This window comes from Dermacentor variabilis, unplaced genomic scaffold, assembly GCF_050947875.1.
Source record: "Dermacentor variabilis isolate Ectoservices unplaced genomic scaffold, ASM5094787v1 scaffold_20, whole genome shotgun sequence".
Lineage (NCBI taxonomy): Eukaryota > Metazoa > Arthropoda > Arachnida > Ixodida > Ixodidae > Dermacentor > Dermacentor variabilis.
Window position 1 is genome coordinate 2,980,712 of NW_027460368.1, and position 25,942 is coordinate 3,006,653.

General features: G+C 46.2%; 2 pseudogenes; both read left to right on the forward strand.

Annotated features, from left to right (window-relative positions):
• Positions 1-14,265: 14,265 nt before the first annotated feature.
• On the forward strand, positions 14,266-14,447 carry LOC142568548 (U2 spliceosomal RNA; annotated as a pseudogene).
• A 10,042-nt stretch (positions 14,448-24,489) lies between these two features.
• Positions 24,490-24,693, forward strand: LOC142568553 (U2 spliceosomal RNA; annotated as a pseudogene).
• The last annotated feature ends 1,249 nt before the right edge of the window (positions 24,694-25,942 follow it).

Here is a 25,942-nt window from a genome sequence, read left to right on the forward strand (position 1 = left end):
GCTTTGCTTAAATAAAGTACTTATGCTCTTAAAGATGGCTATTTGTTGCAGTGAGGGCATTTAGGTACCGCTTGCTGTTTTATTGAGCAATTCTGCAGAGGAGAACAGCCTGCTCATGGGCAAGTGTGGTCCTGTAACAGGTGGCTGCATATAAAATTCGAAAAGCTCTTTCATTAGATACCATCCGAAACAGTCACTTTCTTTGGACATGTGACTGTTCGAATGGGGTCTCCTTTTACACCCGAGAAGTTTCAAAGGCGCTCTCTAGCGTGTGACGTCACCTGGTGAATGAAATCGAGAGTATGACGAAAACCCCACGGTCGATTCTCATCGTGGCGAAGGCGAACATGAAATGCGGTTCCAAACTAATGACCCGCAACATCAATTATGGTCATGCGATTGCAGCATCACAACATCTTCAGGAAAAACACTAGATAAAAATTATGCAACCAATACGTCACCAATGGAAACATTGGTGACGTATTGGAACATCATTGGAATGCGCAAATGTGAAGACACAGGATGTTTGCTTCCATCAACGAATAATTGTACCTAGCAGCTGCCGCAGCGCCTCTATGGTGTCGACAAGAAATCTACGGACGCGAGAGCCACGAATACGGCTGGGCTCGACTGGCGCGCGCTCGCTGTCGCGGCAGCTGCGTCTTCGGCGCCCATCGTCGCAGGATTTCGCCGCCGTTGCCTCGACACCCGTGCTGCTTTGCCGGTAAACAAGTAAACAACGCCGAAGCGAGCTTACATTCAAAACGGCGCTTGCTCGGCCTTCTGAAAACATAGCTCGTCGCGTTTGAAAACCTTCGATTTCTCAGCGCCGCCGCGATTACCCGGATGTCCATGGCCTGCGCAGTGGTGCTGCCTTCACGAAAGCTGAGCGCGCCTGCATGCAAACGCACTCGCGTCCGGTGCTGCTTGCTTGCGGGGATGCTTTTTCAGCACAAGCGTTTTGCTGACTTAATTCTTCTATAAAACACTTCCATGACACGGTGCGCCCCTTAATTAATGAACACGTAGAAACCGCACCATCGGCATAAACATGTCAGTTTAAAACCCTTGGAAAAGAAAAAAAAAACGTGCGCAGCTTGCACTAGTGGTACAAGGCTGTAGTCAACAGCGTAGCTTATGATCACCTAGCTTTTACGTGGCTTGCCTAAGTTGTTTGTAGGTTTTGCGAGGTTATGCTAGGTTTTGCTAAATTGTTGGTAGGCTTGGCAAAGTCGTTTCTAGATTTTGCGTGGTTATGGTAGGCTTGGCTAAGTTGTTTGTAGGTTTTGCGAGGTTATGCTAGGTTTTGCTAAATTGTTGGTAGGCTTGGCAAAGTAGTTTCTAGATTTTGCGTGGTTATGGTAGGCTTGGGCTAAGTTGTTTCTATGTTATGCGAGGTTATGCTAGGTTTTGCTAAATTGTTGTCTCGGCGGGCTAGAAGTTTTCGAGCATTCGCAGGCCGGGATTGCTTTCTCGGCGACGTCGAGCGTTCAGGCGCCGACTCTCGCGTTCCCTGGAATGAAACTCGGGATCCTCCACTCGGAGTCGCTTCTACTAAGCCGCAGATTCGGCGCGGTGTTCAGGATCAGCTCGGCGGCGACGCATCGCTTCTCGCTTGGCAGTACGGCGCTCTTCCTGGTAAGCCGCTCCTTCTTCGGGCGTCCGAACTTCGGTCTTTCCATGGCAGCAGCACATATGCACACACCACTTGCTTCTACAGAAATTCCATTGTACTCAACGTTACCTTTTTCCATTTTTCCTTCTCTCAAACATCTGCCACTACACCGCTCTGAACCGCTCCGCCCTGGTGTGCCCTAGCAGGATAGTAACACAAGCCCACCTTTCCGGCCAAGGGCCATGGTCCGCAGGCTTCGCATCTGAACTAACTTGATTGACAATCTGCAAAACGCACGAGAGAGGAGGTGCCTCCGCACTGACAAGAAAGGTGCCACTTTTTTTTTTTTCAATGGCTTTATGGCGAACTGCAGCTGCTGCTGCTGATGATGGTACCTTATGCGATGACACAAACCCACTTGGGGGAAAGGCCGCAAACCGACTGCCTCGCGAACAAAGGCGCTTTTTACCACATCGGGGTTTGTGCCAACACAGCGCGCCTCTAGTACGCCGCGTGCGCTCGTGAAAGATTCGATCGTTGGCTGCGTTTTTCTTATCTTTTCGTTTTTGCTTGTACGTGCGCTCACTCCTCGTCTTTCTCATAGAGCGAGTTGAAGACACCATCAAGTCTTGTCTCTGAGCACTGGCATAAATGGAAGGTCCACGATCCCATTTCCATCAGCCCAATGGGTATGCGAACTGCCTGCGGCATAATGCAATCTCATTCCAGGGTGACCTTCCGAACAGCCACTGGCTGTTTTGGATGGGATCACTTTCTGGCACTTCTTTTGCCATGCGGCCGAGTGGCAACTCTGGGTGAAAGGACCACTTCTTTCACCTGAGTGCCTTTCTCTCGCATTTTTTTTCCGTGCGACGGAGTGCTTGAAGCTCACCACTTCACCTCCGCCGCGGGTCTTCCCGGCATTGCACTTCCGCCGGGATAAAAGCCCCTCGTGAGGAATTCCAAAAATAGACCACCACAATCGCCTGCTTGTGTCACGTGTTATAGCGCCCTTTTACAACGAATCTGTGAGCCTCTAGTTGGCCGGCGGTGGTGCGGGGCCAGTTGCCCTTGCTCTTACCTCCGTAGGGCAGAGCCTTCAAACAATCAGCACAGTGAAACGAAGAGTTCATGCATTCTTTGGAATCATGCACGCAAAATACAGAAGAGCATACGTTTCAATAAAAAAGAAGCAGAAAACAATGATCCGAAACACAATCAATTATAAGGCGCTCCTGATAACAATGCGAAGCACGTAGCGGTCCCCGCATACATTTCCTGGTAAAAATTACTGTCGCGCAAGCTGCCGCGGCGACGGTACGAAGTAACCTTCGTGCTGTCTATCGCTTCAACGCAAGAGCGGCGAGAGCACAGCGTGCACAAAGGTATGAGTCGTCTGCAGATTCCCTTCAAGATGTGGCACGCGCGACCGCGAGTGGCCGTGTGCTCACTTGTTGGCGGAATCGAAGCCGCCCTCCCTCCCTCCTTCCCGCGCTGCCCGCTTTCCTCGCTATCGCGCGCAAGATTAAGGAGCGATCGTAAGTTCCCCTTGCGCCTGGTCGCGAAATACGCAGTTGCTGCCTGCACACAACGCCGCCCCCTTCCAGGGAACTCCAGAAAGCCATGAACAGTTGCGCACAAATCGCATTTCCAAATGTACCACGGAGATCATTTGGCGAGAATCTGCTAACGGAGCTTCGGCGTCGCCTGCTTCACTGCAGTTTCAACGTCGAGCAGTTGGCCTATATTTTCTCGGCGATATCTTCGTAACTACACACTCTTAAGCAAAATTACACCCTTTTGCCACACAACAATAATCGTCATCTGTCTTGTTCGCATTTCCTGTCGTTAACGCGGCGAGCCAACACCACCTAGGTAGGACAAGGCCTATTCACTCCGATCCACGACGTCATGTTACCTGGCCCGACTGCCATATAATATAAAGGGGATGCTCCCGAGTAGGCAACAGTGATTTTGACGTCACCGCTTTCATCACGCCAGCCTTGTCAATGGAAATTTCGGGCCAGGTAGCGTGACGTCGTGGATCGGAGTAAACAGGCCTTGCGCTATCTAGGTGGTGTTGGGCGAGCCCGGTACTTCCCAGTAACGGCATGCTCGTTATCAGCATGACATAGCATTCCCGACAGGAAAGTAGCAGGCGCAACGTTTTCAAGAAAGGAAACGCAAGCAAGGCAGATGACGATTATCGTTGTGTGGCAGATATACAACCCAAAGGGTGTACCTTTGTGTAAGATTGCACTGATTGGCCCAAAAATTGACCCAAATGGTGGTCTAAATGTCGAGAAGCCGCCTACGAAAGCTGCACCAGGGCAACGATCACCATGCAGACCGAAGCCGAACATTCCCCAGACAACGCGCTGTGGACACGCCGAAGTCGGCGCCGGTGTCTGCACTTTTGGGTGCCAGCACAAGTCGCGAAAGACTTTCAAACGCATGGTTGGCGACGGCGTGCGGAATCGGCAAGCTTCTCTCGAAGAAGGTGCAGGCATGCCAGACAGAGAGAGAGAAATAAGGCAAAGGAAGGTGGGAGGTTAACCAGGCTGAGCCCGGTAGGTTACCCTGCACTGGGGAAGCGGGAAAGGGGACTGAAAGAGGAGAGGAAAGAAAGAAGGTCTCAGTCTCCACTGTTGCGCACACAAGCGTGCACCACTCAGTCAGTCGCAGGCGGTCATACAGGCTAGTGCATTTCAAGAAACGCACCAGCGCCTTTGTGGCCTTGCTCAAAGCAGACGCATGATGCAACGGGCCCAAAATCTCTTCTGTGAAAGGACGGTCGTCTAAGTGCCCCAAAGCTGTACGAAGGGCACTCCTGTCACACAGGATGTTTGGTCGTTTCTTCGACGCCACATTTGGTGCAATTGGGTCTGTTCGCCATACCAATTAGGAATGAGTGGGCGTTTGTGAAAGAACCACGTACTCGCAAGCGGCACAGTAGCGTTGCTTCCCGTCGGTTATAACCAGTTAAAAGTTGTAATGTCATATGCGGGTCCATGGTATATATATAGGCGCTGGTTGGTGGACTTTGGTGTGTTCAATTTTCTTACTTCAATAATATGGGCAAGACCGTTGAGGTGCCGCGCTGCACCCCTTCATAATGGTATCGAGGTGCTTTCACATACATCATGTGCCTCACGGACAGCTTTGTGGGCACTTTCATTGCCAGCAATGTTGCAATGCCAAGGTAGGCACTGAAATACAATGTCGTGGCCTCCGTCCACCACTTGATGGCAGCGTAATCGTATCTCTGCTACCAATTGTTCATGGGGGTTGTGGCGCAGAGATGATAAGTGTGATTGCAGGGCTGCCATTGGATCAGAGAATATAGCCCAATACTTTGGTGGTTGCTGCTGAACATATAGCACTGCTCTACGGAGGGCGCACAGTTCCAATCCTGTCGATTTTGTGACGTGGCTGATCTTGAAGTTCTTGCAGATTGACATTGACGGAATGACTACCGCGCCAGTACAGTTGGTTAGAGTCGCAGCGCCATCTGTATTAATGTGAACTCCATTGAATCATGCAGTGGATGTAGAGCGGCTTGAATCTGGGCACAGGTTGGCAAGTCGGACTTCTTTCCAACTCCTGGAATAGAAAACCATACTTGTGGCTGCCGGAGACACTACAAAGGACAAGGGAATCTTGCTGCAGGCGTGAAATCGGACGCAAGAGAGGATCGGTACAAGGCTACAATGCCCGAAAAAGTTGCATCTGGTCTACTTTCCGAGATAGAAGCAAGGCGTTTAGACTGGAGTCGGGAAAGGTGACGAAGATGATCTGTAAAGGTGTTCATGACGATATATGTACTGATAGAATGTTCCTTTGCGATGGCATGCAATTGTTGCCGCTATTGAAGCGCATCACGGTAGACCCAGACAGGTTCTAAGCGCTTGAGCATGCATGCTCTCAAGCACTCTGAGATTTGTCCTCCGGGTGCTTGACAGCACCAGAGTGCTGTAATGCAAGAAACCCATGAAGAACACTTTGTACAGATGAAGAATAGAACACACCGACGGTTCCCATGCTTTTCCAGCAATGACTTTGAAAAGGTTACTAATTGAGAGGAATCTCCTCCTTAGGTAGGCTACATGGGGGCTCCAAGAGAGGTCGGGGTCGAGAATCATCCCTAAAAACCGATGGGTTCTCTTGTACAAGATAGGCTGGCCATTAATAGGCACCGGGTATCCAGTCATCAATTTTCGCGTGAAGGCGACTAATTTGCCCTATTCTGTTGAAATTATGAGGCCTTGTCTCTGAAGATAAGTACAGACCATTAGTGCAGCCTTTTGTAACCTTGCGCGAACCTGCGGCCAAGTTACTCCTGACGCCCAGATGCAGATGTCATCTGCGTAAATTGACAGACTGACAGACTGTGGCAGGAATTCCGCCAGCTGAATCAAAGTCACGTTGAACAAGGATGGTTGGATGGATGGATGGATGTTATGAGCGTTCCCTTTAGAATGGGGCGGTGGGTTGCGCCACCAAGCTCTTGCTATTATACTGCCTAATGTCCTACCTAGGTTAAACAATGAAAAAAGAAAAAAAAACCACTATGAACTACCACGCCCAAATTTTCTGATCCCCTATTTCGAACTGTGCTTTTGTACGTCTCCGTTTTTTGTCGTTTCAATACTTTTCTTCCACCAATCCTCCAATCGCCTCTTATTAATGCCTATTACGGACATGTTTGCTTTACCACTGCTCCCGCTGAACCCAAGGGCTTCAAGGAGGCCAGTGGTGCCTAAATCGATCGCTGGGTAGACGCCTTCACATTCTAATAAAACACGCTCCGTCGTTTCCCTAGCTTTACCGCAGCAAGCACATGCTTCTTCTTCCTTCTTATATCTCGCTTTATAGGTGCGTGTTCTAAGGCACCCGATCTCGCTTCGAAAAGTAATGAGCTTCCCTTTGAGTTATCATGAATGGTTTCCTTCCTAATTTCGTTTTTTCCTCTTAAGTAGTTACTCATGGCAGGTTTATTTTTGATTGCGGCCACCCATGAGATTATTTCAGCCTCTCTGACTTTCCTCTTGACCTTCTTTGTTTTTGTGTAGCCCACCCTACAGGCCGCATACTTGCTGGTAAGCTTCCTAGTTCTTTTCCTCCACTGTGAGTCAATGTTTTTCCTGTACAGATACCTGAACACCCTCCCAGCCCATTTACTTTCTTCCATATTCCTCAGCCGTTCTTCATACTCAATTTTACTGCGAGCTTCCCTCACTTCAAAGCTAGTCCAGCCCATATCACCCTGCACAGTGTAGTCTTCCCGTGAGCGCCCAATGCGAGGCGACCCACTGACCTTTGGTTCCCGTCGAGTCCTGATTGTACCCCTGATTTAAAGCAAACAACTGCATTTCCAAAAGTAAGTCCTGGAACCATTACACCTTTCCCACATACCTCGGAGGACCTCGTACCTATTGTATCCCCATAGCGCTCTGTGCTTCCATTACGGCTACATTTCTCTTCCCCTTTACTGTTATGGTTTTTTCCTGTGTTTCCATATATCTATTGCCTTCGTTTATCCATATACCAAGGTATTTATATTCTGTTACCCGAGGTATTTCTTGGCCCTGTATCTCCACTGTCTGTTCACAGTTTTCATTCAATACCATAGCACCTGATTTTCTAACACTAAATTTCAAACCTAAAGGATGATTTCTGTTGTTTAATCCAAGACAAGATCAATGATATTGTCGACCGACCAATGCAAACGTCGAAAACCTGTCATCGCATCTAGATAAACATTGTCATGCTCAAGAAATCACTTGAGGCGCGTAAGGATAATCCTTTTCCTCAACTTGACAACACACCTGGCGAGAGCAATAGGTCGATGTGATGTCAGTTCAAGGGGTGACTTTCCATGCTTTAAGGTTTGGACAAGACGGCTACGTTTCCACTCAAAAGGAACAACTCCGTCACTCCATAAGTTGTTGAGATGACGCAGCACGATCTCTCGTGCTTTATGGTCAAGGTGGAGGATAGAAGGGTGCGTGATGATGTCGGGTCCGGGCGAAGAAGAACGCCTGCTAGTGGCTAAAGTAGCCTCCAGTTCTTTCATGCAGAAAGCTTCGTCCATTGCCGAAACTTGCATGAAGTGAACTTCGTACAATTCAAGATGCTTTGGTAGCTCTCCGTCACCTGCAATTGTCTCACAAAACTCTTCCCCAACATCCACTTCTCGACAGCCTTGGTGGAGAGCTAGTGCTTTAAAGGAGTGGCGTTGCTGAGGAGAAGGGAGAAGGCCTTGGAGAGTTCGCCATATGCGAGAGGGAGCTTTGCGTGGGTCCAACGAGTTATAAAATTATTGCCATTGTTCGTTCTCTAATTTGTCTATGCGACGACGTATTTTCTTCTGCGTGCGTCTGGCCTCCCTAAGGTCCAGAATCGAATTTGTGCGTCTATATGTCCTCTCCGCCTACTTAAATTGAGGACGACGCAACGAGCTATGGAAAGAAGAATGATGGGTACGTGTAACGTTAAGGGATAAGAAAAGAGCAGATTGGGCGAGGAAACAAACAAGAGTTAATGACATCTTAGTTGAAATCAAGAAAAAGAAATGGCGGGGGGGGGGCATGGGCAGGACATGTAATGAGGAGGGAAGATAACCGATGGTCATTAATGGTTACGGACTGGATTCCAAGGGAAGGGAAGCGTAGCAGGGGGCGGCAGAAAGTTAGGTGGGAGAATGAGATTAAGAAGTTTGCAGGGACAACATGGCCACAATTAGCACATGACCGGGGTAGTTGGAGAAGTATGGGAGAGGCCTTTGCCCTGCAGTGGGCGTAACCAGGCTGATGATGATGATGTCCTCTCAGCGCGCCGACGTACTGCTCGAAGCCTTTCTAATTTAATGTGAAAGTCCGTGCAGAGAGAGATAAGATAATGCAGAGAAAGGCAGGGAGGTTAACCAGAGGCAGTTCCGGTTGGGGAAGGGTTAAGGGGATAAAAAGCGTCAAGCTGCAAGCTGCTGACCATGAGAAGCAGCGCGTTACAGCATGCATCGCGTCCGCAATCACAAGCTGTATGCTATGTGCGAGGCCGCCGTTGCACTCAGCGTTCACAAAGGCTTCAAATGCTGGCCAAAAAAAGACAGAATTTTGCTAGGACTGACGGAGTGTAGTGAAGCGAATGCCGTGCGGTCATGAACAGAGGTGAGCGTTGTGCGATTCTTGGGCTTAAAAAGCACCGCTGCAAAGTTCAACCACACAGACGAGAGCAGCACATACGTCCTTGTGGTTCAACTTCGTAGCGCTGCTTTTCAAACACAAGTATGATATTCCAGCTAGCCCCACGCAAGCCTTAATCAATTGTGCGGCCCATTTGCTCCTCATATCTGCACGGTAAAACTGAGCAGGCACTGCGAGTAGCCAGACTAAATATCAGGGGCGCAGCCACCCGTAGAAGGTACTACCAAGTGAGCCGCCTATGCTTAGAAAATGAGTTGAATGTAGTCGTAGTGCAAGAAATAAAAATCGAAATTGAGGAGCAGACGACTGGCATGGTGGAAACCTTTCGAACGCGCTACGATGTTTGTACTTGTCAAGCTGCGGGCACATCCGGTGATTGCGCAATATTTGTGCGCAATAACCTAGGCATCTTGCATGTGAGCCTTGTTGTTTCTGAAGCAGCCCGCTTGCTTATTGACCTTTTGTGTTCTTGTCAGCCATGGAGAGTGATCAATGTTCGTGCACCTAATAAGGAAACTGAACGCGTAGCCAAGGTAAATATACCTGGTAGCGAAGCTTCCATAGGAGCCCATACATTCAAAACATGGCGGTCCATCGGCGGTTCATGGGGCTTAACGCCATCTGTATGTGGTGGGAACACTTCCGGCGGAAGAAAAATAATTTGACGCCATGTCCGTTAAAAGCAGAAGTGACGTCATGTTGTTTTCGAAAGCGCGAAATTTGTTTTGTTGTCCTGCCTTTGGAGCTATATATTCAGATTCCCCGCCATTCGACTTGATGGGCGTTTCGAGCTTTCAGCGTGGAAAGCGATGCAGGAAAAGGCCAGCCGTACGGTTGTCGAAATCGCATCCCTGCCCAGAACATAATTTCTTTGGAGGCCGACGAAATGTTTAGGTGTAGAGTGCTGATCCTATTGTCGGATGCCAAGCCCGTCGGCCAGCGCAGTCGCGCGAGAACAACTACACAATTATCTGGCGGTCGTAACTCACTGCTTTTGACTGAACAGATTAAGAAGCGATGAAGCTACCCGCGTCACCAAATTCAGACAAACTTCGACAAGCAAGAAAGCACAAACTGTGAGGGGGGCGTATTTCAACAGGTGAACTTTACGAGTGCGCCTTTCTGCCCATTTCAAGACGTGCATTGCATTGCGAATGATAGTGGCGTCAACGCCCCTTATAGCGATGGGCGCTAAAAAGAAATGCATTTATTAATAATAATAAAATTAAATAAAGTTGTATTTTCTTAACTCTTAACGAATATATAAAATTGACTAGGAATATTATTTTCATTGAATTAATCTAACTGTGTCTCGCTTGAATTAAAAAACGCGTTTTTCTTTCCCAATGTTTGTTCCCTCCAAACATAGTCGCGCTTCAATCGCTGCTCCCATAACCCCCCATGCTGATGTCGGTGACAATCTGTACTGAACCGCTTTTCGCCCGAAGCTTCGCGACCTATTTGAATCGACCTTGGCGTAGCCTTTTTCGAAAAAAAAAATCGAGGGTTACACTTGAAGTGCTTGAAATGTGTCGTTATGCTTGACCATTTCATCTGGGAGCTGATAGCAGAGAACATAGCTAAAGTTGTACCTGGCGGCGATAAAAGTGCAAAAGTTCTGCATCTGTTAATACACATAAATGATTTGAGTGACCTGGGCTGGCTGCTTTCGAATGAAAATCGGCCCGTGTTCACAAACTTCCAGCGAGGAAGCAGTGCGCGGCTCGACAGACTGTACGCCACGGTTGACATTGTCAGCATGTGCAGTAAGCATGAAGTAAAGCATGTGTCTTATAGTGATAGCAATCTTGTAATGGTCACACTTGGCGGCAAGGAAAAGAAAACGCATTTCAGCTGGCAGTTATGGAAGTCACGCTCGGCTTAATGGGACCAATTCAAGAACGACGTCAAGCTGATCGCTATCGAGAGGGGAACACTGCTAAGTCATAAAGAAAAGGGAAAAAAACCAAAGAATTTCAATACAAGCTTGATTTTATGATCAGCATGGAAGCGGTAAATCCAGGGATATACGGTAAAGAAATCAGTGAAGTCAAAGGTCAGCTCGAAGCCCTGGACGGCGAAAATTATCGATCAGCAGTAGTAAGGGCGCGAATTGAGAAGATATGTATGGGGGAAACTCCTAATAAGTGCGGATGGTGTAGCGAAAGGTGACATACAACTCAAAATGAAATCGGATACATTAGGTACCTGAACAATAACCAGTGACATTGGCGAAATTGAACGAGCATTTCCCGAGCACTATGAGAGCCTAATAGGTGAAAACAGAAGTGGGAGTTGTCCGCTTGGGCCGGATACATTTGACTTAATATCAAAGTTATATAGAGATACTCGAGAAGTTTTGGAGCAACCCATTAGCGTAGATGAAATAAACAAAAAAAGTTATTCCTATGCCACTCTGTGAAGGTGGATAACCTGCGAAGCTGTGTATGCGGGCCACTTAATGGCGAATAGTCCATGGTCGTGCGTCATACGCCGTATCCACGTAAGTGGAAGGAGAGGCGCGACTAGTCGCTCCTCCACGATGTTGAGCCTCGGAAGATGATGAGGCAACGGGGTGTGTACATTCCCATTTGTTGTTGCTAAATGTGGCACACCTTTTACTAACGAACCCCGGCACGTAGAACAGACACACACCTCACCGCACTCTGAGGGCACACATTGCTTCACGGTAGCCAAGGCGATAGGTACAATAAAGTTTTATCCAACCATCCATCCCGCACTGTAGTAATTTATTTATTTATTTACAGAGTACTTACATAGCCATAAGGCATTACGTAGGGGGGGAACAAAACATAACCAGTAAAACAGAAACGCTTTTGCACAGATATACTCACAAACAGAAGCACTACAATAGCATTTACAGAAAGACATACAAGCAAGGTGAAACAAACAGGTTTTCAGGATATATAACAAGTACAGTTGGTTTTACAAGAGTGCCGTCACAGCATAGAATAGTATAGTTTGTTATTTAAGACACTTACTATATCATTTGAGAAACTGTTCCATTGTCGAATTAATTTATGGAAAAAAGAGTAGTAAAAATTGTTCTGCAGTTACAGGCTGTGGTCTTTTTGTTGTTATCACAGCGAGTCGATATGTAATCTGGTTCCAGAAGATACTTCTAGCGATGGATACTTGTCTGACTGTCATATATTCGGTGCAATAATTTAATATTTGGGGTTTTACGTGCCAAAACCACTTTCTGATTATGAGGCACGCCGTAGTGGAGGACTCCGGAAATTCTGACCACCTGGGTTTCCTTAACGTGCACCTAAATCTAAGCACACGGGTGTTTTCGCATTTCGCCCCCATCGAAATGCGGCTGTCGTTGCCGGGATTCGATCCCGCGACCTCGTGCTCAGCAGCCCAACACCATAGCCACTGAGCAACCACGGCGGGGTGTCGGTGCAATAGTTTGAGCCTTAGCTTCTGCCTAGTATATGTAGCAGGTCCCATCCCAAAGTAGCCTTCATTTCTGAAACGCTAGAGTACGGGCTGTAATTATTACAAACAAACCTTACTGCTTGGTTCTGTAGTTTTTTCCAGTCTATTAATGAGGTAATCTTGATAAGGATTCCATATTAAACAGGCATAATCAAGTATTGTTCTGACATGTAAGAAGTATAAAGTTTCTTTGCCTTCGCGTGTTGCCTCTTTGAAATTTCTGCGAATAAAATGTAGCATCGAACTAGCTTTTGCCATGACAGTGTCAATATGTTTATGCCAAGTGAGTGATTCGGTGAAACATACTGCTAGATACTTGTATTCCAACTGTATGTCGATAAGCGTGCCATTGATGTTATATCGGTGCTGAAATTTGGATAATTTTCTGGAAGAACTTACGCTACTGCACATTTGAATATTTAAATTCATATTCCATTTTTTACACCAGTTCGCTACCTTATCTAAATCTGTTTGTAGAGTATCTATGTTATTTTCAGAAGTAATTTGTCTGTAAATCACACAGTCATCGGCAAATAGTTTTATGGGTGATGTAATTAGTTCTACAATGTCGTTTATGTAGAATAAAAACAACAAGGGGCTCAGCACACTTCCCTGCGGAACGCCCGAAGAACCAGTTATTGGTGAAGATGCGGCGTTGTTTAGGACGACAGACTGTGTTCTTCCGTTTAGGTAGTTTCGTATCCAATTTTGAACGTTTTCGTTTACATTTAATGCAGCAAGCTTTACATCTAAGAGCTTATGGGGCACAGTAGCGAAAGCTTTTTGAAAATGAATAAAAACCGCGTCTACCTGACCACTGTTATCAATGGCTTTGGATAAAAAATGCTGAAATTCTATTAGTTATGTGTTGCAGGAATAACCTTTTGGGAGATAGTTCAGCACAATGCGTTGGCGGGCTAGTTGGTGCGAATCCATGAATACGTTGTTTAGCGCAAAACGACAATGTCCTGTCGTCTTTCTTGTGCCTGTCGTTTTGCGCTAAACAAAGTATTCATGGAACCTTTTTGGAATCCGTGCTGGGAATGTGTAAATAAAGCGTTTGAGTCAAAGAAAGCAAATATGTTACCATATAAAATGTGTTCGAATATCTTGCAACATATCGACGTTAGTGAAATCGGCCTATAGTTTTCTCTCAGTTTTCTGTCGCCCGATTTAAGAACTGGTATCACGCTTGCCGTTTTCCAATCTTGGGAGATGAGGCCTGTTTCAAAGGGAACGTTACAGATAATCGGTAAATACGAAACAATGATCATATGGCACTCTTTAAGGACCACTGGGGATATTCCATCAGGTCCAATTGCTTTTGTTTAATCTAAATGGCGTAATAAAGAATCGACGCCACTAACATCAAATTCAATGTCTGGAATCATATCGCCCTGATTGGCGTTATTCAATAGCGAAGTCTCCCCCCAGCAGATACCTGCGAAAATACGGATTGAAAGTACTGGTTAAAGCATTCCGTCATCTGATAGTCTGATGTCACGGTTTTGCAGTTATTAGTTAAAGATGGTATAGATATGTCTTCTTTTACGTTTTGTTTTACATATTTCCAAAACGCTTTTGGGTTTTCTCTCAAGTCCTCGTTTAATTTAACAAAGAAGGTATCTTTCGCAGATGTATTTGTTGCTTTCAATAAATTATTTATCTGTTATTAGATTAGATTAGATTATTATTAGTTATTAATGTTTGTGAGGAAATTCGAAAACCACAAGCGGTCACGCGCACAACACAGGCCACACAAAATTCATTTGGAACAAATTGCCACTGAAACCTGGCTGTTGCTCCGGTGAAATGGTCCAAGTTTACGGGATCGGGGCTACATGACGGTTCGCATTTAATTTCGCCGCGCGGTCCTGGCGGGCAGCACGCTTATGGGACCGGCACCACGGCAGAGCGGAAAGAAAGGAGATACGCAAGCGCTTGGAACGCTGACAAAGAGAGGGCAATGCGAACGTAGGCATGGTCGACGCGGGTCAAAGTGTAGTATCTGTTCTTAGCAGTTTAATATCTAATATGGGTTGTATTTAGACCTAAGGTATTAAGCTTATTTTTGCAGAGAGAGAGAGAGAGAGAGAGATGCAAATGAGAGAAAGTCAGGGAGTTTAACCAGAGTTAAAACCTCCGGTTTGATACCTTGCACTAGGGGAAGGTAAAGGGGAGGGCTTAAAGCCTGCTTCAGCTCTGCCGCGTATCGGCCTGGTATTACTCTATCTACGGGATCAGCCCACCTATTGGGGAAATTCTCGATCTACACGGCTCGATAGACGCACGCAATTTTTTTTTTCAGAATCTAGCCATATACAGCTTGGCTGTTTTGTGCAATAACAGAACTAACGTTGAGGAAAACACCTAGGCCAGACGGCATTGGTGCCGCGTTCTACAAAGCTTACGTTGATGAAGTGGCACCCATTTAGCATGCAGTCATCACGGAAGCGTACGAAACGAAAGAAATGCCACTTTCTTTCCCTGCTGCTCACGTGGTGCTGGTTCCTAAAACTGACGACCATGCTAAGCTGCAATCTGCGGGGGCGTATCGTCTGATAACGCTCACAAAGACCGACTACAAAATTTATACGAAAGTGTTGGCAAAACGACTGCACAACGTCATCAAATTTCTTGTAGGACCATACCAAACATGAGACATTAAAGGACGCTCTATCTGTACAAATCTGCAAGTAGGCCGTAGTATTCTCGGGTGCTATGGCATTTTCGGCAGTCGGGTAGCTATGTTGGAGCATGACTTAGGGGGGGGGGGCGAAGGCATTTGAACGGCTGTCGCGTGAAGATCTTTTCAGTATTCTAGAACATGTAAACATAGGCACTGCGATAGTCGACGGCTTAAAGATGGTATACAACGACTGCACTGCAAACATTGTGATGACTAAGAATCTAACTGGTAGTATTAGGCTTACATAATTAATTAGGCAAGGTTGTCCATTGTCCCCTCTCTGTAATTTATATAGCCTAAACCTATTTATATTATATTATTATAACCTATTATTATTGTTATTATTACTATATATAACCTATTTACCTCTAAAAATAAATGAAATAATTTTAATGGTTATAATCTTGAGTCGTCGCATGTTAAAGCGTTTGCATGTGCTGATGATGTGGCAATCTTTTGTACAGATCACGAAATTGTACAAGAGTCGATAAGCGATGCTATTAGATATTGCAGGCAAACCGGCTGCAAGATAAATAGGGACAAGAGCATCGGCTTTTGGCAAGGAAGCTAGAACGTCACACCGCAAGCCTTCGGAAATCTACAATGAACCATGCCTCCTGCGAAACATTTCGGTGTGCCTCTGGAGCACTACTATAGTACCGCGTAATACTGGGAGGACGAGACGTCACGTGTAAAAGAGGAAACTGGAAGGTGGCAAGGTGGTAATTTATCAATGTTTGCAAAGGCAACTGTTTGTAGTTAATTTCTAATCGCCAAAGTATGCTATGTCCTCCAATTTTTGTCGATGACTCGTGCGAATTTACAGAAAATGCACGAAGTGTTTGCCGTTTTTATCTTATCCACTTGGGAAAGGGTCAGCCGAACTAACTCGTTTCGTCCTGTTCGAGATGGTGGCCTTGGATTGCCGCATTTGTTCTTACGACAGATTGTTTCGCGTTTTGTCTTCTTGCGGGACCAAAGGGATTTATTTTTGTGTATGATGCTCCAGGTCTGTTTGAAAGGTGCTTTGACTGAATTTATTGTGTCTAGCGCATAACCTCTAAATTACTGGGTAAACGCTACTTGCGGGAGGTGGTCCATCCCTTTCGAATATTAAAAGCTCAGTTTTCACTGCAGCGCCTGAGGACAGTAACAAGAAATACATTTTACAAGGATTTAATTGAAGATATGTTGCTAGTGCCTTTGTACACAATGATATACAATGAAGGTCAAGGACAAGATGTAATAAAAAGAGTTAAAAGGATGCTAGTGAGACCAAATGCAAAGTGATTTTTCTTTAGGTTGCATACATTTACCCTTCCGGTCAAAACATGGATTGCCCACAAAGGAATATTTGTGCCTTGGACGACAAACTATGTTCTTTGTAACAAACCGCTGACCATCGAGTACGCCTTTATTTATTTTATTGGAATATTTATTGGAACGTCTTGCAAAGAGCTCTTATAAAGCAACAGCTGATAACAGCACAGGGTATACGTTTCCTGCCGGTAGGCCTCCACGGTCTTTGGAAGACACGGATGGCGGTAACACATGCGGATGTCAACGTGTGCTCAACACGAGACAATTTTGTTGAAAGCATCGTTTTCATAGGTAAGATATATCGCGAACAGGCAGGACTACATAACTTGTTGGGTGTTCTTGAGGAATTAGCGAAGTTCAAGGAATTTTAGCTTGCCACGTTGATCCTTGTAATCGAACTTGTTTTTATCTTTGTGTGTCATTCTATTAAAAAAAGGGTGGGGGGAGCATCATAGCTCAGTGGTAGAGCATTAGACTGCATATCGAAAGGTCCCCGGTTCAAACCCGCTTGCCCCGTTGTAGTGATTGTATTACTAAAACGGGGCACCGTGGTTCACTTTCCAAATGGAAAGCACATGGAGGTCAATCTACACAAAACTGTGTTTTGGACACGACATGTGGCAGAAATCTCACACTCGACTTACACAGAAACAAAGTACAGCGTACTAAATGTCGTCTTCTATCTTTCATATTGTACCTAAAGCCCTTAAAAATACGTGTATAGTTACGAAGCTTTCGCCGAGAAAGATTGGCCAACTGCACGATGTTGCAACAGCACTGAAGCAGACGATGCCGAAGCTCCTTTATAGTAGATGGTGCTGTACACTGTTCTCCCTAAATGATCTCCGTGGTACATTTTTGTGTTCTGAAATGTGATCGCACTAATGAAGACACCATAAAGGATCACTCACACTACGCTGACCCGACACTGTCGGCGACAGCGTTTTTTCCCTTCATATCGGCCCCTCTATAACACTGTACCGACGCCGACAATTTGCCGACGGTCGACGGAGATCTCGGGGTCGGTACAGTGTGACAGAGGCGCGGACACGAAGGTAAAAAAACGCTGTCGCCGATAGTCGGCAGACCTAAATCGGTGTCCGGTCGATCTAGTGCGAGTGAGCCTTTACGGGCATTCACAGAGGCTAAGACGGCAGCAGCGCTTTCGTAACCAGCCATCGCTGGCGACCGACAACCGCAAACGCGGTGTGGGCCGCTGCCACCAACGCCATTCCCGCAGCCCCTCCATCATCATCATCACCATAAAAAAACATAATGGCCGCCTGCAGGCACTGTAAATTCTGGTCTGTATTTGCGCATGCGCCACGCACAGATTCGCGGCCGCGCAGGTAGATGGCGCAGTCCGCTCCGAAGGAAGCACGAGAGAGCAGGCAGGCTGTATGCACGCATCAAACATGACGGGTCCCGGCGGTGGCAATGCAGTTTGTTGCCACATTGCTTCAATGGTAATCGTACTAATATTACCATAGAAATGTGTCCGGCGGGAATTTTTTTCCAGTTCTTTAAAGTCATTTTTTTTCGGGGGCGAGTGCAGTGCCGGGACGACCCACGGCGTAGGGGCAATAGCAATCTTCAAGCACTCCGTCGCATGAGAATAATTTGCGATAAAAAAATTGGTTAAGCAGAACTGACGCACTTGTCTGATTCAACGTTTCGCGACGCTATCTTTTAAGGTTTCAAATAAATTCGATTGAAATATGTATATATAAGCCGTGCGTCGACCTATCGCCTATCAGAGACGACGGTGCTTCCTATCCGTGTGCCATATTCAAAGACGCTCACGCAATCTCAAACCGATTCCTAAGGCCGCGGCCGCTCGCTTCCGGTCCGCGCGTACAGTTCTTTTGTACGAAGCGCGGTTGAACGCGCTGCAATACGACAGCGCATGAACGCTGTCACGTGGTTTTACTTCGTATTACACGGGCTTTTCTTAAACGCCGAAAAAATAAATGGCCACGCTGCGTGCACGTTGCCACAAAAAATTAGATTGGTGGTTTTCGAATGCCATCTTCAACGTAAGGGAACACACTTGGCCCTAAAGTGAAGATTAAAAAATGCATAATATATATTAAGTAATTAACTAATTAAGCGCAATATAAAAACACCTTAAAGAGAGCCACGTGACGACAAATCATGTCTTTGGTTTCATTCAGCTGGGTTAAACACTTCTTACGTCCTTGGTTCCAGTTACGCGATCCACCCTGTATAGGCGGAGCCCCACCGCACCGCAAGGGTCACGTGACTCCCGCAGATAACACTCTCTCCAGGGTCAACCCTGTTCTCATTGCACCATATTTATGATGGGCGCAATTTTTATTACAATATCTCGAGGATTGGCTCACTGTACTGCTACACTATCGCCGAGGTCGGCCCAGTTCACTCGACGGGACTCGAAGCAAGCAGATCCGCCAAACTCGTTAAAGACGGCAAATAATGATTTCCTTAGATAAAGTACTTATGCTCCTAAAGATGGTTGTTTGTTGCAGTGAGGATATTTAGGTACCGCTTGCTGTTTTATTGTATAATTGCGTAGAGGAGAACAGCCTACTCATGAGACAAGTGTGGTACTGTATCAGATGGTTATATATACGATTCGTAAAGCTCTTTCATTAGATCCCATCCGAAACAGCCACTGCCTTTGGGCATGTGGCTGTTTCGGATGGGGTCTCCTTTTACAACCGCGAAGTTGCAGTGGCGCCCTCTAGCGTGTTACGTCACCATGAGAATAAAATCAAGAGTATGACGGAAACTCCAAGGTCAATTCACGAGGTGGCGAAGGCGAGGCGGGAATGTAGCACTGAGCAGAGGCATTCATTGTAGTCGTGTGATTAAAGCGCGACTACATCTCACGGCGCTAAACATTGGTTGATGAAAATTATGCATGTAACATGTGACAAATGGAAACATTGGAAAAAGTACAGACAATGTCATTGGAATGGAAAATGTGAATTCACAGGTTGTTTGCTTCCATTCGCGAGTAATTGCGAGTACGAACTCCGCAGGCTTTCTGAAGTTTCCTACTGGCGATGCGTGCTGAGATATGCCGAGATCGTAGTACCGTATTTAACACTGGAATTTCGTCAAAACTATGTTATCCATAGCCTTAGAAAAAAAATGGGGTATTATATGTAGTAGTAACTTTATCAGATTTGATCAGTAAGTTTATTTTTTACCTGCCTTCTGGCTAAATATTATATTTTAGCTACGTCTCCAGTACAAGAAAAGAAAGTATAGGTAGCACGCGGGCTGTGTTAGTTCAAATTAAAGTGCGGTTTTTGTGAATTATTTCAATTTAATGTTATTTTTTTCTTTACTACGAAATAACAGATGCGTGTTGGTACTAAGGACACATGCATATGGTACTTAGTCACATCTCTGGGTTGGCCCATTGCTTCGAATTCGTGCAAACTCTCGAGGCTCTCCAGTGTAATACGTGCCGTTATGAGGGCTATAAACACCCATGGCTGTGTTCAGGTCAGACTGTGACGCGATGTTGAGCCGAATATTCTCCCTCATATGCTTCATTTGTACCATTGTGTACTCTGTATATGCGTAGTGATGTGAGCTGGCACAGTAGACGACTTCGCGGAAGAAGCCTCGAACGTCAAACGCTTTTGCTACCGAGAAGTTGGCCCCGCAAAACGTAGATGGCACTACCATGCATCCACAAGCCGTCATCGCAAGACGTTTGGGCTTTTATGGCAGCTTCATTAACATGTGTGCGTAAAACTAGGAAACTAGTCTTCTCAGGAGGAGGCATTGTATGTAGTTGGAGGTTGGACGCCGATCAGAAAAATTAGATAAAAGGAGTTTTATTGTGAACAAGGCTCGCGTGAGGGAGACGAAACGTCTTATTATTTCGCATTTTATTGCACTACCAATTATATGGACACTCTAGGTGAACTTCTGCCGTCGCCTTAAGCATCGCCGTGAGGTTCTGTGTTAAGTCCAAGGGCGATAAAATCGTCGCCGCGCACAGTATACTGCATGTGCGAGTGAAAGTGTGCGACGGTGAGCCGGTGATTGAGGCTCAATCTCGCGCACGCAAGGCAGGAAAGCGGGAACCAGCCTGCCGTCCTCGATCGCGCTCAAGCAGGATGTCGGAAGGAAATGTCTTATAGGGATGGCATTTATATGGACACTCCAGGCACATTTCAAAGCGAAGCTTTCTTAACCTCTTCCTTCGACTTTCCCACTACTGCTACTGCTGTGGGCTGCTGTCGCGCACACCACGTCGGGGGGTGGTTCAGAGCGTGTATCTAGATGACAGGCATGAGCAAGAGAGGAAAGGCGACGGGAGAAACTCGTTTTCACCATACTGCGTCGAATGTGCACAAAGCCCTCTGGAGCTCCCTGGCCGTCGCCAGATTAGCCGCTTGACAGCTGTAATCATCCGTGATTCCCTTCAGAATAAACAGTGGTGCTTCCCTTTATACTAACGTGAGAGGCCTGAGGGGACGCAGATAGAACTGTAGAGAGGAGAAGAAGAGGGGAACAAGGAGAGGGAGAAGAGGAAGTTCCCATATAAGAGAGGGGGGAGGTGACGTGAGAAGGCAAGGAAACTCCACTACTATGCGGCAGCGGTTGCGAGTAAACAGGATAAGCTTTAGTTCAAGGTACGGTACTGTACGTTGCTGCTATTTCTGAAAAATAAGCGCCATGCAAATATGTCAAGCGGACAGATAACGCAGGGCGTGCAGAAGCAGAGCCGCATTAATTATAGTGCACCGCTGGGTCCAGGTGACACTATGGAAGAGGTCGACCGTTAAATCTGGGCCCGCCGCATTAGCTTTGTGGCTATGGCATTGCTCGAAGTCGTGGATTTGATCCCAATCATGGCAGCCGGATTTCGACTGGTGCGAAACAGAAAAGGCACGTCCACTTAGATTTTGGGACACGTGAAAGAATATCACGGTGTCAAAATTAATCCGGAATCCGCCACTACGGCTTGTCTCATTATCGAAGTGTGGTTTTGGTACATACAGCCCCATAATCCAATTCAAGTTTAATACTTCTGCCACAATGCGATGTGCCATGTGAGGAAATGACAACGCTCAACCCTCTCAGAGGTTATAAAATATGTCGCACAACAACGCCCTAAGCAAACACCTCTCCCTGTGTGTTGTGTGTACTACGCAGACAAACAGAAGCGGTGCACGCAAGGTAACGTATAACATCAACACATCACTCTCGTGTTAGCCTAAACGTTGAAGAAATTAAGCTTTAGCCCTCAACATTTGCCGCTAATTATCGTCAATCAAACAATCCAGCACGGAAAGTTTCGCTTGCATCGATTCCCACAGTGCGTGGGAGCTGCATATTTTTTGCTGTCGCTGTCGCCGTCATGTTCCATAAAACGTCTAAGGGCGATAACACTGTCGCCGAGCGTCGTATGCTTTATGTACGAGTGAAAGCACGCGAGGGAAGCCGAGAATCGCTGCCTAATCTGGCGCGCACGAAGGAGGAAAGCGGTGAGCAAACGCGCCGTCTTCCGTCGCGCGAAAGGTCGTGGGCGTTGGGAGGGAGGGAGCGGCGGCGGCAGCATTGTCCTGACCGGTCGCCTCAAGTGGAACTGACGATCGCTTCTCAATCTTGCGTGCGATCGGGTGGAATGCGGGGAGGCAGCACGGCAGGGTAAAGTGGTGGCTTCGACTCCACCAAGTGCGTACTTTGCATGGCCGTGCGCCATCGCGCGCCATCACGGGCGCCGTATCTTGAAAGCAATCTGCAGAGGGCTCATATCTTTGTGCGCGCTGTATTCTCGTCGCTTTTGCGTTGAAGCGATATACAGCATAAAGGTCACTTTGTTCGCTGCTGCTGTTGCCGTGTTGGCGAACGCTAGCGTTTTTAAAGCGAGCGTTCGCCCTCATCGAGAGTGGTGTAGTCAGGATTGCTTGTGCGCGCTGACACCATGCTTGTTCATTCACTAGGCGAATATTTTCAAGTTTATACGGCTGATAAATCTACTACCTTTACTTCGCACAGCTGTCTACCAATTTGCTATCGCCTTTCCTACGAAACTGCGAATGCTTTCTTTCTGGTTTTAGCTTCAGTGAACTGAAAAAAAGTTCCTTTCCGTTTCTGCACCAGAACGAAAAAAAAACTGTTTTGGTTCACGCGCATAAATTTCTATGCAACGTAACAATTAAAATATAGTATTTATTTTTCCCAATGAGTGAATTATGACATTATGCAGAAAGTTGGGCTAGTTGGTGTTTACGCATTTGCTGTGACATAGTTACTAGCGCTAACAGATGTATCTTTTGTGCTCAACAACCGTTTAGTGCCTTTTGAAGTCCTACATTTGTTTGCGCCCTGCGCATCTTCAGCCTGCTATGCCACAATGATAACCAAGCGTATGCGCTCCGAATGCGGGCACAAAGTCCCCCATCTGCAGCTCTTCCTCCGAGTCCCCACCGTTTCGTAAGCTAGTGGATGCAACACATGGGAATTGGCTTTCAGAGCTCGAACTCGTCCGGCCGTAAGATGGACTGAGTTCCTGTGGGCTTTATGTGTTCCGTCGTTGTGCGCGTGGAAACGAGCTTGCTGCAGCAATCCGGCCCCTACGTCTGCCAAGGTGAGGTATCTTGGCGGTTGCAATATGCTTAGCAAGGTTCATGATGTGCTACAACATGGCCCAAAATTTTGTAATGAACTAAATGAAACGCCTGCCTCTTTATGAGGTCTTGTTAGAAAAATAACCAGTCGTTCGAACCCTGACGAGCAAAGTAGGTGTATTTCGGAACTAGCGCTCTGTCCTGTCCCAACTTGTTTTCCGTTAGTCTTGTTAGCGCAAGCAACTATGTCTCTGATGATTCGCAGTGCCTTGAGTTAAGACACTGAGCATGATCTCAGAAGCAGCACGTCATCGAATTTACTCGTTTTATGGGTGATGTAATTAGTTCGACGATGTCGTTTATGTAGAATAAAAACAACAAGGGGCCCAGTACACTTCCCTGCAGAACGGCCGAAGAACCAGTTATTGGTGAAGATGCGGCGTTGTTTAGGACGACAGAGTGTGTTCTTCCGTTTAGGTAGTTTCGTATCAAATTTTGAACGTTTTCGTTTACATTTAATGCAGCAAGCTTTACATCTAAGAGCTTATGGGGCACAGTACCGAAAGCTTTTTTGAAAATCAATAAAAACCGCGTCTACCTGACTACTGTTATCAATGGCTTTGGATAAAAAATGCTGAAATTATATTAGTTGCGTGTGGCAGGAATAACCTTTTTGGAATCTGTGCTGGGAATGTGTAAAGAAAGCGTTTGAGTCAAGGAATGCAAATATGTTACCATATAAAATGTGTTCGAATATTTTGCAACATATCGACGTTAGTGAAATCGGCCTATAGTTTTCTCTGTGTTTTCTGTCGTCCGGTTTAAAAACTGGTATCACGCTTGCCGTTTTCCAATCTTGAGGGATGAGGCCTGTTTCAAGGGGAAGCTTATAGATGATCGGTAAATACGAAACAATTATCATATGGCACTCTTTAAGGACCACTGGGGATATTCCATCAGGTCCGATTGCTTTTGTTTCATCTAAATGGTGTAATAAAGAATCGACGCCACTAACATCAAATTCAATGTCTGGCATCATATCGCCGTGATTGGCGTTGTTCAAAAGCGAAGTCTCCCCCCAGCAGATACCTGCGAAAACACGGATTAGAAGTACTGGTTAAAGCATTCCGCCTTCTTATAGTCTGATGTCACGGTTTTGCAGTTGCTAGATAAAGATGGTATAGATTATTCTTCTTTTCGTTTTTTTTTTACATATTTCAAAAACGATTTTAGGTTTTATCTCAAGTCCTTGTTTAATTTAACAAAGAAGGTATCTTTCGCAGATTTAATTGTTGCTTGCAATAGATTATTTATCTGTTATTAGATTTGATTAAATTATTATTAGTTATTAATGTTTGTGAGGAAATTCGAAAACCACAAGCGGTCACGCGCACAACACAGGCCACACAAATTGATTGAATTGCCACTGAAACCTGGCTGTTCCTCCGGTGAAATGGTCCAAGTTTACGGGATCGGGGCTACATGGACGGTTCGCATTTCTTTCCGCCTCGCGATCCTGGCGGGCAGCACGCTTATGGGACCGGCACCACGGGAGAGCGGAAAGGAGATAGGCAAGCGCTTGGAACGCCGACAAAGAGAGGGCAATGCGAGAGAGGCATGGTCGACGCGCGTCAAAGTGTAGTATCTGTTCTTATCAGTTTAATATCTAATAGGGGTTGTATTTAGACCTAAGGTATTAAACTTATTTTTGCAGCGAGAGAGAGAGAGAGAGATGCAAATGAGAGAAAGTCAGGGAGGTTAACCAGAGTTAAAACCTCCGGTTTGCTACCTTGCACTAGGGGAAGGGAAAGGGGAGTGCTTAAAGCCTGCTTTAGCTCCGCCGCGTATCGGCCTGGTAGTACTCTATCTACGGGATCAGCCCACCTATGGGGGCAAATTCTCGATCTACACGGCTCGATAGACGCACGCAATTTTTTTTTTCAGAATCTAGCCATATACTGCTTGGCTGTATTGTGCGATAACAGAACTAACGTTGAGGAAAACACCTAGGCCAGACGGAAATGGTGCCGTGTTCTACAAAGCTTCCGTTGATGATGCGGCACCCGTTTAGCATGCAGGCATCACGGAAGCGTACGAAACGAAAGAAATGCCAGTTTCTTTCCCTGCTGCTCACGTGGTGCTGGTTGCTAAAACTGACGACCATGGTAAGCTGCTATCTGCGGGGGCGCATCGTCTGATAACGCTCACAAACACCGACTACAAAATTGATACGAAAGTGTTGGCAAAACGACTGCACAGCGTCATCAAATTTCTTGTTGGACCACACCAAACATGAGACATAAAAGGACGCTCTATCTGTACAAATGTGCAAGTAGGCCGTAGTATTCTCGGGTGCTACTGCATTTTCGGCAGTCGGGTAGATATGTTGGAGCACGACTTAGGGGGGGGGGGGGTCAAGGCATTTGAACGTGTGTCGCAGCAAGCTCTTTTTAGTATTCTTGAACATGTAAACATAGGTACTGCGATAGTCGATGGCTTAAAGATGGTATGCAATGACTGCATTGTAAACATTGTTGTGAATAAGAATCTAACTGATAGTATTAGGCTTAGATCATCAATTAGGCAACGTTGTCTATTGTCCCCTCTCTGCAAATTATATAGAGCCTTTCTATTCACCTCTAAAAAGAATGAAATAATTTTAATGGTTATAGTCTTCAATCGTCGCATGTTGAAGCGTTTGCATGTGCTGATGATGTGGCAATCTTTTGTACAGATCACGAAATTGTGCAAGAGTCGATAAGCCATGCTCTTAGATATTGCAGGCAAACCGGCTGCAAGATAAATAGGGACAAGAGCATCGGCTTTTGTCAAGGAAGCTAGAACGTCACACCGCAGGCCTTTGGAAATCTACAATGAACCAAGCCCCCTTGGAAACATTCAGTTGTGCCTCTGGAGCACTACTATAGTAGCGCGTAATACTTGGAGGACGAGACGTCACGTGTAAAACAGGAAACTGGAAGGTATCAAGGTGGTAATTTATCAATGTTTTCAAAGGCAACTGTTTGTAGTTAATTTTTAATCGCCAAAGTATGGTATGTCCTCCAAGTTT